The following is a 13,859-nucleotide window of genomic DNA, read 5'->3' on the forward strand; positions in this document are numbered from 1 at the left end:
GGGGCTGGGATGGGTGGGCATGAATAGTACACAATACTGCAGGCCACAGAGAAGTCTCCAAACACTCCCTCTGACAAGCTCTGGGGTGCAGGCAGCCAGCCAAGTCAACACTGCCAGACTTTTAAAGATCAAGGTTTTTAAAATTTCTTTATTTTTATGGTACCTGATGTCAATTATGAATAAAGGCATGTGCATTGCCTGAGTCTTCACTGTCTCCTGCAAGATTACTCTTGGTTCCATATCAAGCCTTGTAGTCAAGATCTTAGTCTCTCTGTGGTTCTTTTTCTCAGGAGATGGGGGCTGGTGGCCCTTTCTATGCCAGGCACTGTGCTGTAAGTCTTGTACGTAAACTGCAGGTAGGAACTGTCACCTGCAGTCCTCGAATCAGAGAGTAGAGGTGTGCGGCTGATCTGAGCCCCCAGGTGGGTTCCGCTCTGAGGTCCAGGTTCTTTGTTCTCCACGGTGGCTTGTCCTTTTCCTTGTCTTTCAGAAATCTCCTCCAAGCGTGGATACTATGGAAGCTACAACTCCAAGGGGAGGTCTGGACACATGTTCAATATTTTAAGGTTTGCCTGGTGCATCTGACAAGCTTCAAAAGGGATAGGCAAGAATGAACAAGAATCCTACGTGAGGTGCCCAACATCAGTAGGAGTGGAGTTTCGGGACAGGCTGTGATGGACATGTCTAAGGGTTTCAGACACCCTTTCCATCAGGAGAGAGGCAGCCTCTTTTCTGTGAAGCCCTGAATCTCAGGAGCTGCCAGTGCCCATAGTCACGAGAATATAAAGTCAGAGGACGTCTGAGCTGCTGCCACCTGGCCAGTCTCCTACCTCCAGGGAGTAGTGTTTGCGAATCTGCTCTTCTCAACTTTGTTTTGCACCAACACGGCTGAGACCACAACACACTCCCATCAGTAACAGTGGGTCTCCAGGCAAAGATCTTCACCAGGGACCCTGGTCCACTGGGGAGAGGTGTCAAAAGCTCCAGAAAGACAAACAGGCCATTCCTGACACCAGAGAGGCATATCCCTTGTTTTGAAAAAAAAAATTGGTCTTTTAAACCATAAAAAACAGCTGGCTGGGTCTTTTGTTAAAAAGTTTCCTCTAATTAGTCATTTTAATGTTTATGATAGTGCAGCCCAGAGCAAAAGCACCTATATTAACTAGCAAAATAACCCCTTAGAGGTTGTTTAGAATGCAGCCCTGGTGCACTGATTTATGCAAATGCTCACAACAGCTCTGGGGGGTTGGGGAGGAGAGCACCAAGTTACCAGAGGATGAAAAGGACTTGCCCAAAGGGACACAGCTGTGGAGGGGCAGAGCAGGGCCTTGAATCTCAGTCTCCCGTTCTGTTCCTCTTCTCCAAGTACCCTTTGCCACCCAGTTTGCTGAGCTGGACATGTGGCTTTCCCCCAGGTGTGACATGGCCCTGTGGGCAGCAAGCCCTGGCATCTGAATCTGTGCCCTGAAGAGGTCTGGAGCAAAGTGAATGTGTCATTGTGTCATCCCTCCAGCCCCCTCCACACCTCAGCAGGGGCCAACAGCAGGGAACCTGATCACGATCAGGAATGAACTTTCCCTGATGGTTTGCAAAGAGCAGTCCTGTCCTTCCTCTCTGTTCTCCAGCAAAACCACAATCTCCTGCCCCAGAAGCACAGGCTGCCCTAGGAGGCGACCACATCAGTTTGCCCTGGATTTAGAAAGGGGAAGAGGAAGGGAGGTACGGGGAAGAGAATGTAGCTGTTACCGTGTCTGAAGGCAGGGGGTGATATCTGAGAGCTAGACTAATGAGGAGCCAGGACGAATTACACACGCAGAAAGAACATAAATAAGAAAATTAAGGCAGGCACTGAGTATCAACAGGTGGTCAAAAGAACCTACTAGGTGGAAAAGGAACGGGGAACAGCTGCCCACGGGAGCGCCCATTCCAGGTGTCCCACTGAGAGCGCAGGTGAGGAGGCAGGTAAGACAAGAAACCAAAGGGGTGGGACACCCTGCAGAAGCTGCTGCCCATTTTCACAGCTACTGCCACAGCTCTGGTGCAGAGGAAGAAGCTGCCAAACCTGGGCAGACACGGGGTGAGGCAAAGTCCTGAAAACAAACTCAAAGGTAAGCGCTGGAAGCAGCCCACCCCAGGCTCCTTCGGGCAGTGGAAGATGGGGGTCTCACAATCCCCCCTGCATCTCGTTTCTCCCTGTGGTGTCTCTATCTCCCCTCCCCGCTGCGTCTCCACCCCCCATCCCCCCTGCGTCTCCATCCCCCTCCCCCCATGTCTCCATCCCCCATCCCCCCTGCATCTCCATCCCCCTCCCCCCGTGTCTCCATCTCCCAGCCCTCTTGCATCTCTATCTCTTTCCATCCTCTGTTGAGAAAGAGAGTAACAAAAGGGCATGGGCTTTTTCTTGAGACAGGGCAGGGTTCGAATCCTGATACATTACTTAAGCTTCTTGCAAAAATGAAAGAAGGATGGCATTGCTTTGTTTACAGGATCGTTGTATAAATGAAAGGTACTTGGAATGCCCTGAGCAGGGTTTCTCACTATTGACATTTTGTTGTGGGGGACTATCCTGGCATTTATAGGGTTCTTAGCAGCATCCCTGGCCTTTACCCACTAGATGCCAGTAGCACCTCTGGTCCCAGTTGTGATAATCAAAGATGTCTGCAGAAATTGCCAAATGTCCTTTGGGGGCAATGGGGGGAGCAGACAAGTCACCCAGGGTTCAGGATCACTGGCCTAGAACATGGTGGATATTCCACCAATGTTACTTTTCCTCTCTTCCTTCTAATGAGTTTAAACTATTCTAGAACACTTTCAGAGTTTAAGTAGGTGGTAGAAAAGTAAATAATTAAAAACAAGTATTTTCTCTTTCAATCAAGGGTTAACCAGCTCTTAGTTTTAACAGCATGGAATGAGGTTTGCAGTCTGGCCAGTCTCCAAGACAGCAACATGTATGTGATATCTATGTGATTTCAGCTTTGCCTGTTTGGGTTTCTATAACAAAATACCATAAACTGGCTAGCTTATGAATAACAGAAATTTATTTCTCACAGTTCTGGAGGCCGGGCAGTCCAAGATCAAGGTGTCAGCAGATTCAGCGTCTGGTGAAGGCTGGCTTCCTGGTTCACAGATGGGGCCTTCTCACTGTGTCCTCACATGGTGGAAAGGGCAAGGGGGTCTTTCTCAGGCCTCTTTTAGAAGGGCACTGATCTGCCCTCAAGACCCAACCACCTCCCCAAAGCCTCATCTCTTAATACCATCATATTGGGGGTTAGGATTTCAGCATATAAATTTTCTGAGACAAACACTCAGATCATAAAACCCGACATTCACAGGTATCAGAAATGGGTGGACGTGAAGGAACATATGTATAGGGAAGATTGAGAAATAGAGAGACATAAGTTATCTGGGTTCAACTGTGCATCATGCCGGGGTCGAAACATCTTACTTGGTGCAGCTGTGGGAACTTCCTTCCTCTTCCCACCTGGTTATGCTTCTCGGGGTACTGGTCTACCCACTTATCAGATAATCTCAGCATGAGTGGGGCTTCTCTGAAATAGAACACGGTTGTCCCAGGGTGGTCAGACCAGGGCTGAAGACTGTGGGACTCTCCTTTCTCTTGTTCTGGACTTGACATAGGTCTCTCTGCAGCTCATGAGTGCATTCCTTTTGGTTGGACTTCCCGCTCAGGCTGTCCCCCGTGTGCTGCTGCAAAGTCCCAGTTCTTCATCTTGCACGTGAGTCTCAGGGCAGTTGTGATGGTGCCACTAGCTCTCCCTGTTCCGTGTCATTCATTCTCCAACTGGGCCTCCTGTTACGTGTTCACAGTATCGGTTCTAGATGTTATAGCAAAAAGCAGTCTAGAAAATGTCAGCACAATGGCCATGCAGGAAATGAGGGGGGATGCTATGACTTGTCCTTCTTGATTTAAAAAATATTAAAATTAAGACAGCAGCTAACATCCTGTGGAGGCTGAATACCACCGCCTCCAAACCCCAAGGGTGGAGAAATGCCATGATATAGGATGGTTTAGCTATTTCCATCTCCACTGAGGACACAGTGAGAGAAAGATGACTTACATGGCAGCCAGAGGGATTTAAGCAAAGGAAAAAGAATTACTGTGAGACAGGAGGGCTTTGAAATATGTGATTAAATCACTGAGGGAAGGTCAAGAGTATCGTCTGCTGCGTGAGGAGTGGGCTTTGAAGCCGGTGAGCTACTCCCCAGCCAGGGACGACTGCGATGGGGAGTGGAGAATAAAGGGGTGGCCTCATAAGGCCACTTCTAGCCAGGTGATGCTTCAACACTAAACGCGGGCTCAGTTCTAAGAGGAAGTCTGAACATCCACTTGAACCTCCCCAGGTCCTAACAGGCTGCTCATTAAAAGACAGAAAACCACATTGGAGCATCTGTTGCTAAAGGGGACTGCGGGGGGACCTGAGGACAGGGACATGCCCACCCCCAGCTGCATCAGGAGCCTCTGAGGGTCCTGGACAAGCCCAGCTTTGGTTCCTCCTCTGTCCCTGCCCGTCTGGGAACTGTCAATAAGTTGGGAGAGGGAAAAAATGTCACATAATATTACAGCGGGGGTTCCTGGCCATAAAGATTGTCATTGGCTCTCAGGGGGTTCCTGTATCTGACTTGGACATCCCACAGTGCAGGGCTGCTGTCTTCATTCTCCCTCTCACCCCTGCAGCTCGGCTGAGCCTCCTGGGGACACTGTGTGGCCAGCGAAGTGTTGATAATGCTGCCTGGCCTGCCTTTGGCTGCAGAAAGAAACCAGGAAGGCAGGAAGTCTGATCACATTACACGTATGTTACACAATATGTTGGTAGGACCAGCCAGGTATTGCCAAGGAATCCCTATGGAGTCTAGTAAAGGCCATATAAAGGATGGGAAGGATCAACTTTGAGTTATTTTCTTGAAAAAGTGTCTGATGTGCTTTTCTAGCGCAGATTACTAACCTGCTATTCATACTGGATAAAGTTAAGTGTTGGGAAAAATGAAATACAGAGGTGCTCCAGAAGAGTTGAATTTAACTCAAATTCTCATCAATAAAGTTGTGTCTTAGAGTTTATTGAGAGATGTTGATCATTGCAGATACTCTAACAGGAATCGCCCTACAGTTAAAATCAACACTTCCTAATTAATATTTGCAAGTGTGCTTTTTTGGCATGTTCTATTGTCTCAAGGTGGGACCCACTTACACAGGGACAGACCCAGAAAATGCTATCTTCAGTCACTACTGCCTACTGAGTATCGAGCCCACCTGCAGCAGACCATGAACAAGGAGGAGTCTCTCGTTTGTAAGGATGAAGACAGACAGAGTGCCATCTTCAAACAACAGGTGAAGGCATCTTGTTAAACCCCCACAATCAAGAGTCAATTTCAATATGCCTTAGTTTTCAATGACCAGATAAAGTTCAGATAGATGCCTGCATTCCCATAGAGAAAGGGAGAGAACACCTCTGCTGGTACAGAACATGCCAACCTGTTCCAACAAGCCTGCTTCATGCCCAGACTCACTCCTGTAGCCAACTCCCCCGACCTGTGCCACTGTTACCGCCCCCCGGATCTGTGCTGGGCCTAGAGGATTAACTTTGCAGGCCCAGGGACAGGCCGGGTATGGTAGAGGGGCCAGATAGGGCACCATGTTCTGCTGTCTTCTGTCTGCCAGGCTGAGCCCAGGTGGTTGTCAATTTTAAGGTCAAGGGACTGATCGGAAACAAAGAAGCAGGTCAGGTGAGTTCTAACCCAGGAGAGGGTCCTGCTGTCAGAAGAGAAACCATCTTGTAAGTCACGAAAACTCATGATTCCCTCTGCCATGCCCAGAAGGGGATTATTGTAAAATCCTTCTGCCCTTTGGATGGCTGCCACCCATTGTTCCCAAAGACTGTTCCACCTGTGGAGCCCTGGTGGGAGAGAGACTTTTGACCATGTAACAAAGTTCCGTGGCTTCTGAATCAGAGCTAGACCAATCACCTGGCCACTGTGCTTCTCCCACCACTTCCAAAGGCCACGGTAGTCAGGAAAGTGTCCAGATGCTGGGATCTGACAAATTCACGGTATGTAAGTGGACAGAGTCATGTGTTGGAGAATGTTGTAAGCTAGCAACAGATTCCTTTGGGGGGTTTAGGGTGCAATGATAGCCCAAGCAGCTCTGCAAATGTGAAGAGGCAGGACCACGGAAGACATCAGGCAGTGAACAGTGTGGTCAGAATGGAATGATTTTTCCCAAGACAAGCATATCCTGTGATAAATGGGCCCCCAGCAGCTCAGGTGGGCAGGTGCTCTAGTCCCCTGAGAAGCTGGGGCTGCAGATGGAGGCTTTGCTAAGTGTCACCCTGACCCTAGTCAGAGTGGAAGCCCCCAGCCTCACACTTGCACACTGAAGGCAGGAGGTCCCCAACCCACTGGTCCCAGGGCTCTCTGCCTGATCCTAGGACAACACTGCCTCTGAGAAAGCGGGCAATTCCAGGAGGGAGACGGGGAAGTGTGGTCAGAAGCTACCCCCATGACTCCATGCCCATTTCAAAGATTCATGAGCTACTGGAAAGAGGCTGTAGTAGGAGTTCAGCCAGACATCCCCCCGGTGAAAGCCTGCCACCGAGAGCACACCACCTACAGACAGACTCAATGAGCCCAGCTTCTCACCTGGCTCGTGGAATGGTAAATACTGGGAGCTCTTCCCCCATAAAGCCTGGTGATTCCTGGGGCAAGGCACAAGCCAGGTGAGCAGGGAGTCACGTGTTCCCCTGCAGCACAGTAGCGGCATCTATTCTGCACTCCTCAGGAATCAACAGAGTGGCACTGGGAATTATCCTGCCCAGAGGATCTTGTAGCCCTTGGCAGGTGAATGGTGGCTGACCCGTGCGATCCCTCTCCTGAGGTCACATGAAGATGCAGTCTGGGCCCTAGGTTGAGTGGGCCAGATGCCTTGGAATCACACCTCCCCCACCTGTTGGTGGCACCTGGCCTCACCCTACTATAGGCTGCACAGGGGACATAACTAACTCCTGGACATGCTTGAATGTGGGATACCTTTTGTGGGGAGGGAGAGACTTATTTATGTTTTTGTAATTCTTGTGGTCTTGAGGGCCTAAAGGAACTGGGAGGAAAGGATTTGTTTTTTTAACCCCCTTGGAGGATTTTTGAACAATATTAAGCTCTGGCAGTTCTCTCAGGATGATGAATAACCTAAGATACGGGTTCATTTATCATTCCCCATACTTAACTCCCACCAAAGCATTTCTAAAAACCAAGCAAGAAAAAGATTCTGAGGTCTCAAATCACTGTTATGTTTTGCTACACCAAAAGCAGGGGTACACCACAATGTATCTATCTAAGAGGGGACATTTTTTCTTACAAGTGGCAGTGTTTCAAAGAAGGTTAACAGGAAAATAAATACCCGCCTGCCTTCTACGTCCCAGTTCAGCAATTGCCAGGTGGTGACCTGCTGGCTCCTCCTTAGGGCCGACCCCATGTGGTCATGACCATGTTGGTCATGCCAAGAAGAAGTCTGAGAAACTGGTGTAAGGACATTAACTCAAAGAATCATAAAGATAACAGACTGGAGATGGTTTCTGATATGTTGGGTTGAAAGAGATAAGACATCTAATATACATGATCTGTAGGAAGCTTCCAAATGCACAATCAGATTGGGGGAGACAGATGAGTTCAGGGAGCCTGGCTCATGACTATTAAGTGTGTAGGTACCATTCTGGATGCCCCATGAGGATTATTGAGTTTGGTCCTTTCAACCACCCTGGGAGACAGTTACCCTTGTTAGCCCTGTTAGGGACAGACGCTGATCTCCAAAGCCCTGTGCCGTGCCCTGTCCCACTTCCCTGCGCTGCCTCCCAGGGTTTCCTTAGTCCCAGTCCTCATCAGCCCTGTAACAGCCTCTATTGCTATACATCCCTATATCGGAACAACTTTCCAGCTTTACTTTTTCTAAGGCTTTAGGCATGTAAAAATGCTTCATTTTAGATTCTCATCTTAAAACTAAAAAAATGCTTATTTGAAATTACACTCCTTACTACTTTTTAATCACAGCAAATAGAAGTATCCATGGCCCCCCAAAATCAAAATGCTCAAAAAGCTTAAAGTAATAAAGTTCCCTGTCTTCACAACCCCCATCCCTGGTTCTATACCCAAGAGGTAAAGGGTTTTTTTTTGTTTTTGTTTTTTGTTTTTTTGACAGTTTCTGACTTTTAATTCTCTGGTGGATACCACTATAACTTTAAATAACATATTAATCCATTTGTTTCTTGAGTTATCACAGTGTCTGCTGTTAACACGACTGTTTCTGATTTATCAGCCTTAGTCTGTTCAGTCCTCCTTACAAATGCTGAGGGAGTCAGTACACCTGCCTGCCTCTGCCTTCCTTCCACCTTCCCTCTACCCAAGTCACCGTGTTTGATACTGTTCTGTAGACATAGTTCAGCCATGCATTATTCTCAGACCAATTCAGAAAAATGAAATCCAAATAAAAAGTGAATTTACAATATTAGGATGGTCACATATAAAATCTTACATAATCAGGTTGCTATATGAAGAAAAGGAAAAAGTCTAAGGAAAAAAGTCCTAAATTTTTTTTTTTTTTTTAAATACGCTGATTTGAGAAGGGCTTTAAACTCTTCCCATCTGAAGAAGACAGTCCCAAGAATCAAGGCCCAGTGGATTCTTTCTTGATACTTTTCGGCATCCTTCTCATCTTCCAGGTCTTAATTAGACTCCTTCTTTCCTTCCTCTCTCCCATCCTCCCTTTCTTCCATTATTACTTTTAATTGTGTAAAGTACCTATAACATGAAACTGACCGTCTCCACCGTTTCTAAGTGCACAGCTCAGTGGCACTCAGCCCATCCACGCCTGTGCTGCCATCACCGCCGTCCATCCACAGGACTGTTTTCATCTTGCAAAACTGAAACTCTGTCCCCATTAAACACCAACTCCCCACTCCCCGCCCCTCCGCCCCTGGCAGCCCCCGTTCTGCTGTCTGTCTCTGTGAACTGACTACTCTAGGGACCTCGCCCAAGAGGAAGCACACAGCATCCGCGATGCCACCTTTCTTACATCATGTCACCCTTGTGCTCCTTCTTTGTGAGTGGGTGATAAACTCTGAGTCCTTCCATATATAAAAATAATTCTGATTTTGCTCTGTGACCTAATAGTTGGACTCGATATGAAATTCTGCATCCCAAATGATCTCTCCTTAATACCTTGTTTTTCCCAGAACTTCCCTGTGTGCCTGTATTCGTATTTCACATCTTTGACTTTGTGTCTGTGAACTGGAGGATTGTTTTCTATTTAACCTTCCAGATAACCAGCATGGCCTTTCACCCAGGACATTCCAACCGACCTACCCATTTAATTATTTTTTTAAATTTTGGCAATTGTAGTATTAATTTTCAGGAACTATTTCTTATTTTTCTGCTTATTCCCTTTTCAGAGTCAGTTCTTGCTTTATGGGCACAATAAATATTCTCCAGAGTATTACTTCGAATTCCTACCGTCTTCTCTTTTGTCTCCTGGGTCATCCATTTTCTCTAGGGTAGGTTGTCCTGTTTATAATGGTTCTTCTTTTCCATTCTCTGGGTTTTCCTCAAGTGTCTGATGATCTGTCACTTCTGGAACATATTCATGGACGTAGGATGAGGCGGACAAGGTAGTTCAAAAGGACACTCTCACTTGCACAAGTCCGTTTCCCTCTCTGACACATGTAAATTTTCATTTCAAGAGATTATGGCTTCAACTCGGCAGCCAGGTTACGGAGGATATGGGAGGATCAAAGCAGAGAAGAGTATGAAAATCATGAACTTAAGTGCCATCGATTTTCAGATTACAAAACGACTACAGTGCTGAAAATGAGTTAATAGTGTGTTCATCACACAATTACTTCCTAAGTGGAAACACAAGGAGCGGCAGGTGGCTGCCGAGGTGACACGTGCCAGGAACAGGATGGAAGAGGCATGGGGCCTGCCTCAGGGAGAGACTGGCTTACACGTGCAGGTGCAGGGCAGTGTATGGGCGAAAGGGAGTGTGCACTGGTGTGAGCTCACACACACCGGTGCAGTGATGATGTGAGCAACAGGCATTGGGTGCTGGTGTGAGTGCACACACACACACAAATACACACATGTGCACGGGTGGAAATAGACTGGGAAGACAGCCTTCTAAATAAAAATAAAAGTCTAAGTCCATCATTTAAATGTTAAAACACTAGGCCACCGTCCACGAAGCCTTCCTTCCTGTATGTACCCACTGGACAGTCCTCATGGTTAGGAGGGGCCAGTTTGTCATGGGGACCCTCCCAGTGCTGGTCTCTGATTAGGAATGCCATGCTCAGGATGGCACAGGAACAGGACATTGAGGAAGGAGGGACAACTGCAAGGGGGGTGGTGTCAAATAGCTGCCAGGGGCCCCAGACGAGAAATGAAGAAGGTCTATGCATGTGCCTGGAAATACAATAAAGGTAACCTTGCAAGTAAAGTACTTATTTTGTTTCTTGGCAGCTGGTGGGTAAGAGGATCTGAACCCTTGACTTTGGTGTTACAAGGCAGAGCTCTAACCAACTGAGCTCACCGACCAGCCAGGTAGAGGGCTACTAAGGACATAGCTGAAAGGCAGCTTGCAAAGGGGTTTGGAAGGATGAGGAATTCAGGAAGCAAAGGCAGTGGAGCCACAGAGAAACTGGGCAGAGAAGCAGAGATAAGCGAGGACAAACCCCGTCTGGAGCAAGCAACTGCTTCTTTAAAACCAACGAATAAGAGCAGGAAGAGCTGATGACCAGAGGAGTTGGGAGAACGGCCGTGGGGCTCAATACGCACTGGCAACAGGTCCATGGTGGCTGCTGAACCAGGTGCCACCCAAAAAAGGAGCAGTGACAATGACTTCATAAATCACTTCAAAACACTTGACAAATTCAATGTCTGGCATAAACGCCAAATAGTAATAAAATAGGGAACTCAGCCAGCAAGGAGCTCTAAGCCCAGAGGCCTTCTTTTAATTAATGCTCAGGACAGATGGGCAGGTAGGTGCTCGGAGAATCTTGCCCAGGGGCTGGGGGGTGGCCTCTCCTGACAAGCTTCATCACCAGGCCCCACAACACACAGGACACAAGCTGCTCCTCTCCCTGGTCATCCAAGTGGAATCCTTGCTTCTACCTGGTACATGCAACCCTGTGTTTCCTGGGAGGAAGATGCTAAGCAAAGAAGGAGGGTCTCTAGAGAGCCTGGAGATGCTCTGGAGGGGAATATGGCAGATGCAGATGACGTTTTGATCCCAGTGTGGGTCAGTGTTTTAAAATGTAGGTCACTACCTCACATCCATTAGGATGGCTACTATCAAAACAACAACAGCAGAATAGCAAGTGTTGGTGAGGATGCGGAGAAATTAGAACCTGCGTGCTGTTGGTGGGAACACAGAATGGGGCAGCTGCTGTGGAAAACAGATTGCAGGTTCCCCCCAAAATTAAAAGTAGAATTACCATAAGTGGCAGCCATTCCACTTCTGGTTATATGCCTACAAGAACTGAAAGCAGGGTTTGCAAGAGATATGAGGGTACTTCAGGTCTCAGCTTGGAAGTCCCCTCCTGCAGGAAGCCTTCCCGGCTCCCCAGTCTGGGCCAGGTTGTCTGTCAGATGCTCTCCCCTACTGCATTTGTGCCCTATGTGTCCACCACAGTACCCCCGTAACTAGCACAGGCGTGGGGACATAGGAGGTGCTCAATGAATACTCACTGAATAACTGAACTCAGTAACCGATTGGATCAACGGATCAAAGAGAATGACTCTAAGAAAGAGCCAGAAAACATGGTTGAGGAGGAATTCAATAAAGGTGCGACAATAAGATAACACTTGACGGCCGTAAGTCGATTACAATCTCTCGCTGCATGTGGCATGCACCTGCAGTTCCCCTATTCAATCAACATTCTCTCCCTTCCTGACCAACAGAACACGCTCATCTTCTCCCGTGTTGCAAAGTGTCTGGTTATAAATATTCAGTGCCCCCGTCTCCCTGGTGGCTAGAGGTAGCCCATGACACAGTTCTGGCTGGTGATACCACAGCTGAGGCTTCCCTGGACAGTCTTTGCTCCACTAATACAGACTCCAACCCACTCTGAAGAAAGGAGAGGAAAGGGAGACCCTTTTATTTTTCTTGCCTGGAACACGAGTGTGATTCTTGGAAGCAGTCCAGGCATTTTGTGACCGAAGATGAACAATCGTGAACCCTACGGGGAAGGATGGAGGAGATGAACCATGAGGAGGGTTTCACGTGGTCACCAGAGCAGCCTAGACTTCACATCGTGACAGACTCACAAATCTCCACCTGTTTAAGCCGCTGCTGGCAGATTCGTTGTTACTTGCAGCCAGAGCATTCCTGACTTGTACACGCCAGCTGGAACACTTCGCACAGCACTGAAATAACTTGTGGATCACACCAATGATGAGATAATCTTGGAGGAATTACGGAAAATAATATAGATACCAGAATGCAGAATACGGCTGGGTTTTCAGGATGGAAAAATGATTATAAACTATATAAGCCAAAGAAGTTGTTAGTTAACCTCCACCAAAAAACAAAAATCAAGACTAGGTTATTAAAAGTTTGGCTCATGAATCTCTAAAATAAACAAACAGGAGCAGCGATCCACAGAAACTAGCCTGGATTTCAAACTAACTACTAAATTCCTTTGGTTGAATTTTAACTGGAGAATGCAAAGAATTAAAAAAAAAAATACCATGTATCCCAATTTCCTTAAGGCTTTTGATTCTCATGATAACATAAGAACAAGATATTTTAAAGGCAACAACATAGTGCAGTTAAATGAGTTAATAACTGGTTGAATGACTACACTCAGGAGATGTAAGTTATTGGATTTATGCAATTCTGGGAGGAGACAGGTTGAGCGAAGAAGCCACATGTCTTGGTCGTTGCTGTTGTCTATTCAATATTAATATCAACGACTTCAGCGGGGACATAAGAGGAAAAAATATGAGAAGGCATAAAGCTGAGAACACGAAGTAATAGACTCGATAAAAACAAGATGCAGAAATCACAAAGGGTGGGAAATGAGCTAAAACACGTAGCTCAGATACAGCATTTATGAAAAGTAAGTGTAACGTTCTGAATTTAGGTACAAAGAGAAGACACCAGTGTGCGGCTCTGGGCTTTATACAAGGAAGCATTCCCTCACAATTAGAGTTACCTGTGGATAGAAGCACAAGCTTTGTGAATTTCTCATCACAGAAATTTTGGGCAGAGGCAAATATATGTCAAGAACCTCAGGGAGGTCACTGCTGATGTCATCATAGGGGGGTCAAATACATGTATTCTTTCCTAACCCTGAGTTTGTATTGTTTGAAGACATTCCATTCCCAAGTAGGGGAAAAGTCACAAGCCCCCCTCTTTGAAGGCTGGGTTCAAGGCAGAGTTTAGTGTGGTCTACAGAGGGTCACAGCTCTAAAACTGTGAATTCCTTAGGCAGAGTGTGCCCTCTCCAGGTGCAAAGGCTCCATCGCTCCCTAAATGTCACACCTGGCCAGGTGTCATAGGCATTTACCTGCCTGATCCCTGTGGGCATTTCCATTTGGAATACTGTTTTGGATGTGCCTTTAAGATTGAGTACAGTAGGTGAAATATTTTCTAACAAGCCTGGCCCTGCCTATAACTCCAGTCAGAAGTCTGGCTTACGTACAATCCATTTTAAAACAACTAAACAGAGAAAGGTCTAGGACAGCATTTCCTAAAGTGAATTCTGGGGGACACCATTTGTGCTACATGTTAACAAGCATTTCATGAAAGTGTTCTGTCAAATATATTTGACACTAAATACATATGTACGTATATACACATATAT

General features: G+C 47.0%; 1 protein-coding gene across 1 annotated transcript in view; it reads right to left on the reverse strand.

Annotated features, from left to right (window-relative positions):
- The window catches only part of SLC39A11 (solute carrier family 39 member 11), a 360,418-nt gene that overhangs the window by 79,088 nt on the left and 267,471 nt on the right, over positions 1–13,859 (reverse strand). The window lies entirely within an intron of this gene.

Source organism: Cynocephalus volans, chromosome 16, assembly GCF_027409185.1.
Source record: "Cynocephalus volans isolate mCynVol1 chromosome 16, mCynVol1.pri, whole genome shotgun sequence".
Taxonomy (NCBI): domain Eukaryota; kingdom Metazoa; phylum Chordata; class Mammalia; order Dermoptera; family Cynocephalidae; genus Cynocephalus; species Cynocephalus volans.